Genomic DNA, 5781 nt, shown 5'->3' with positions numbered 1-5781 from the left:
GCTAGTGAGCCACAGTCCGTCAAAGCCTTCATGGGCAAAAGCAGGCATAGCATGGAAAGAAACAGCATGGAGTTGGCAGTAAGATGGGCAAATATATGAGTGAGTCTGATGTCTCTGGTTGTTCAGGCTTGAGAGAGCTGATGCTGTCCGGTGTCAGCCAGAGCTTTCATGTCACCCCAAGTCACTAGACATGGTTCTTTCCTGGTCTGCACTTGGCAGCGCTTCGTCTCCCTCGGGTGGTGCTTTATTGGCATCTCCTGTAGGCAGCTGCAAGTTTGGAGTCGGATTAATAGGGCCCTGATGCCGGACCATGCTGGACGGCTGATTGGACTGCTGACCAAACACACCGAACTGGAACTCACAACACACCTGTAGGGGTAGAAATAAAAGCATAGCCCCGCGCCCAGGCGATCAGGGGCCACAGGGCCATGCCACTGCAGATCCGGGAGCTGTTGACAAAACTGGTTGTTAAGCTCGAGGTCCTTGGATTTGCAGAAATGCCTGTCTGCTGGTGCAAGCTGATCTGAATTAAAAGCAAGATGGTTAATTGAAAGCAACAAAATGTTTAATTTACACTGAAATTTGCCTAGGGTACCGCACCTCTCCCCATTTCCTAATTGTTTTTCCAAAAGCACCATCAGGGAGCGATTGGAACGTTCCACAATCACTTGACCTTTAGAGCTCACCCTTGCACATGCTTTCAGATCTCTGGTGGTAGCCCAGATAGAACGATATCATTTTTTAATTATTTTTTTTAAAGATATGGATTATTGTTTCCAATGCCAAGATGACCAATTTCCAAACAAGGACAGAGATCAATGCCTCCCCAAACGCCAACATTTTCTTTCCTACGCAGAACCTTTAGGGTTCGCTTTAGCTTCCTTAGCTCTGGTCTTTTCTCTGGTCACAGCTTGGATACTTGGCGTCTTCTCTAGGAATGGGGACACTCCCATTGTCAAAGCCAACAACCGGGACCTCACCTACACTCTGCTCCTTGCCCTCTTGCTCTGCTTCCTCTGCTCCTTGCTCTTCATTGGCCAGCCTCACCCAGTGAGCTGCTCTTTACGACAAGCTGCTTTTGGCATCATCTTCTCCATTGCTGTGTCTTGTGTCTTGGCCAAAACCATCACGGTGGTTCTGGCTTTCATGGCCACCAAACCAGGATCCAGGATGAGGAAATGGGTGGGGAAATCTCTCACAAACTTGGTTCTTCTTGGCTGCTGCTCCGTTCAAACCAGCATTTGTGCTGCTTGGCTCTGTACGGCTCCTCCATTCCCAGATGTGGACATGAGCTCTCTGGTGGAGGAAATCATTGTGGAATGCAACGAAGGTTCTGTCGCGATGTTTTATTCTGTCCTGGGTTATCTGGGATTCCTGGCCATGGTCAGCTTCACTATGGCTTTCCTGGCCAAGAGGTTGCCGGACAGTTTCAACGAAGCCAAGTTCATCACCTTCAGCATGTTGGTGTTCTGCAGCGTTTGGCTGTCCTTTGTTCCCTCTTATCTGAGCACCAAAGGAAAGCAGATGGTGGCTGTGGAGATCTTCTGCATCTTGGCCTCCAGCGCAGGTTTGCTGGGTTGTATCTTTGCCCCCAAATTGTACATCATTCTTCTGAGGCCTGACTTGAACAGCAAAGACCACTTAATTCTGAGGAGCAAATAGGAATCACCTTGTCTTGATGCTTTTAATTTTTCCATTGTTTACTCACATTTATTGGAAGAAGACCAGAAAAAGTAATTCCTTGTATTTATCAACTCTTATCCTTTTCATTCCTAGAAATAGCCTCCAACCTACATCTGTAACCAATAAAGCTGAGAACAATTTTTAACCCCATAAAGTTGTTCTGTCACTTTGTTATCCTGCCAATACACTGATCTTCCATTCATTGGGTGCTAAAGGTTTATCCCTTCATGGGGAGAGATCATCAGTGTGAAACATGTCACTTCTGCCAAGGCTATACTTTCAGTCATCATCCACCTGTAGATACACATGTCTGTACACATCCACCTGGCTTCACAATGTGAAGTTGCCACATTTCCAAGTGGGGCTTCAAATCATTTGAATGGCATTTATTACCCACTAGTACTCACTTGCCTACAAATGAGACCCAGATTCTCTGAGTTTATCTTCTCCATGCAGGACAGATACAAATGGGGAATTAGTAGCTGGATTGTATGTACAGTGGTACCTCTGGTTACAAACTTAATTCATTCCGGAGGTCCGTTCTTAACCTGAAACCGATCTTAACCTGAGGTACCACTTTGGCTAATGGGGCCTCCCGCTGCCGTCACACAATTTCTGTTCTCATCCTGGGGCAAAATTCTTAACCCGGGGTACTACTTCTGGGTTAGCGGAGTTTGTAACCCGAAGTGTTTGTAACCCGAGGTACCACTGTAATAAACTGGGTCTCCCATGTCCTAGTCAAACACTCTAACCATTACATCTCACTGGCTCTCCACTGAAAAATATTGTCTGTCCATATGGTGCTAGTTAATGTAATGCAATTTTTTGTTGATAAAATGGGTAACATACTTGATTTAAAGGTTATGCAAAGGGTTTTGTTTGTTTGTTTTACCTCTTTGAAAAATCGGCTGTAAAGCATTTATTCTTTTATTATATATTTTCACCTTAAGTAGTTTTCTGGGTAGCCTTTTTTCTCTTTTCTGCTGACTCTCCATAAACTCTTATTGCTCTCCCTACTAAGGAAGACCAGCTGAGACTTTGGCTGTGATGTGATAAACATGCTTCCCACCCCTTAATCACTGAGAAGCTGATTAAGTCTCCTGTAATTATCAAAGTAATCATGATCATTTCTTTGACCCTCTGGGGAGTTCCAGTAGCTGCATGAAAACTATGACTCAAGACTTGCAGATACTATTAATATCTCCTGTGATGTTCAGACTTTGGCCTTACACCAAGGGCTTTGTCAGACTGATCACTGATTCATTTCCCTGCAAAAATCTGGCTTTCACAACCATCCCAGTGAGGCTTTGCTGCTCAGTATCACTCAGATGACAATGTGCAAAGAGATGAATTGTCGCCTAAAAAATTCCCTGCAACATGGTAATATTTGCAATCTTGGTATTTGTGCTGCTGCCTCAGACTGTGTGCAAGTTTCCTCTTGCTCCTACAATACTCTGTGCAGAATGGTACTTTCCATGATGTTAACATCAGTGCTGCTTCTTCCAGATGAGTGCAAGGCTGCTGTTGCTCCATGTTCCATCTGTGACCCTCTTCCTATTCTTCACAAATATTTCCAGTCTGGAGATGTTGTTGTTGCTGGCGTTATGTCTCAAATCCATATAACTTCAAGCATAGCCTTCAATGAACGTCCTACACCTGAACTCTTCGATGACATTATGTAAGGAAGTGTGTGTGTGTGTGTGTGTGTGTGTGTGTGTGTGTTTTAAAAACTGTATTGTATATCTGGAATGAATATTTTTCTGCATTTGACATATGATGAAGGTGATGCTCATTACACTAGTGGTCAAAATTGTGGAAAACTATAGGAAAAACTGTATTTCTAAGTTTTGACAGCTCATAAGAAAAGTATAAAATTAGAATGAACTTCTACAGTATATCATTAGAAAGGTAATCTAATGCAGAATATAATGCCACAAACTGTGTTGAATAGCCCTGACCTGAATCCAACAGAATATCTGTGGAGCTGATTGAATAAACTTTTTAGTCAGAAGCAACCCAGGAATAAAGCACATATTTTATATAACAGTCATACAATCTTGGTTTCACATTAAAACGCCTGGTGAATTAAAATCTTTGCTTTACTCCATGGGATGTCATTGCAGAGCTGCAACTGCAGCAAAAAGTTTCTACACTAACATAAATGGTGAAAAGTTATGAAATACCCTTTATCATGGTTTTCTGTGCATAACTTCTTTTATTTGGCTATTTGCTTCCTTTGGTGATCACTCGTAGCTGAGTAAGATTGTCTTCCATGAAGACAGTCTTAACAGTGAATCCGTATGTGACTGTGGAGTTCAATTCTGTATTCTCATGGCCTTCCACAGTGAGGACATAGATTTCCGGACGTTGGTCACGGTGAGGGTTTGCTAAACATGCCTTCCTCTTAGCGTGTTTCTCAATTTCGTCCTGAGTTCGAGTGTCTTCAAAGTCCATGGCACCTTTCTTAAAAGCTGTTCTCCAATTGGAGCACCAGCATTACGCTTTCCATTCTTGAGTTTGGAATAGAGTCGTTGCTTCGGAAGACAATAGTCAGGCATCCAGACAACATGACCAGTCCAATGAAGTTGATGTTGAAGAATCATTGCTTCAACACTGGTGATCTTTGCTTCTTCCTGTACATTGGCATTAGTTTGTGTGTCTTCCCAAGTGATGTGTAAAAATTTCGAGAGACACCCTTGAGGGAATCTTTTGAGGAGTTAGAGATGGCGTTTATAAGTGGTCCATGTTTCACAAGCATACAGTAAGGTTGGTAGTACGATAGCTTTGTAAACAAGCATTTTGGTTTCCCTGCAAATATTCCAGTCCTCAAACACAATGCAGGAGAAAGCGCACTTGCAAAGTCACAAGCGATGCTGGATTTTGGCATCAATGTCGGCCCTTGAGGAAAGATAACTGCCCAGGTAGGAGAAGTTATCAACACTTTCCAACGTTACACCACTGAGTTGGATTTGTGGAACAGCAGAAGGGTTGTTTTGTGCTTTTTGGTGCAGCACTTTGGTTTTTGGGATCTTGAGCGATAGGCCAAGCTTTTCATAATCTTCTACAAAGACACATACTTTCCAAAATGTTTTCACAAAATTGGCCACTAGTGTATGATGAATAATACCACCCTCCCCCCCCATGTAATTCTGAGACCTGGGGGCAAATCTCATAATTCAAACTCACTTCTGCAGTGTGTGATAACCTTCTTCTTCTTGTATGGTAGGCTTATACCAGTGTTCAGTTTTTTAAAAAAAGTTTGCAAGACAGCATAGAAAGTAACATCCCCATTCACTTTGTTAAGGCTTTCCGCTCATTTACCATGCTGAGCGAAGGATTTCTTATTTAATATTTAACTTCAAGCAAAGCCAAGTGGTAATTTATTCAGATTAGAGGTGACTTTATTATAAGTTTTTGGTAACCAGACTTTGTCCTCCTCTTCTGTAGAGGAAAACTAGTAGCAATCAGGGCCAGGCCGCCTGTGACGTGGCAGGAGTTAGATGTTTAGCACAGCGAAACATCCAGGTTTGTGTTTCAATATATCCCTACACTTTCTATGTTTGTGAATGTGAATTGTTATGCACTATGTCGCTCTCCATACAGGCCAATGACACAACTCTACCAGCATATCCTGGCTTTGGCATTTGCTGTGAAAGAGATAAATGAAAATCCCCAAATATTGCCCAATATGTCTCTGGGGTTCCACATCTACAACAGCCATTTCAGTGCAAGCTGGACCTACCAAGCCTCCATGGAACTTCTCTCTAGCCAAGAAAGACTCCTCCCCAACTACAAGTGTGATGTTCAGGAGACTCCAAAGGCAGTCATTGGGGGGCCAAAACCTGATTTATGTCTCCACATGTCAACCATCCTGTCTACGTACAAGATGCCCAGAGTAAGAGGTCTGCATGGAACATGCGTCATCAATGAAAGCCATTTATATTTGTCTCTGACTAGTCTCATTGGGTTGCATGCTGGTAATTGAATGGCAAATAATGGGTATAGGTTGGTATTTTTCAACCAAAAATGCAGGTTGTGGAAAATATGTCTGCCTCAGTTCCACACCTCCTGAAAAACTCAGGTGGAAGAATTCCTCAT

The sequence above is a fragment of the Podarcis liolepis genome (assembly GCF_965112155.1).
Source record: "Podarcis liolepis genome assembly, chromosome: 15".
Taxonomy (NCBI): domain Eukaryota; kingdom Metazoa; phylum Chordata; class Lepidosauria; order Squamata; family Lacertidae; genus Podarcis; species Podarcis liolepis.
Note: the sequence above shows the minus strand (reverse complement) of the source record.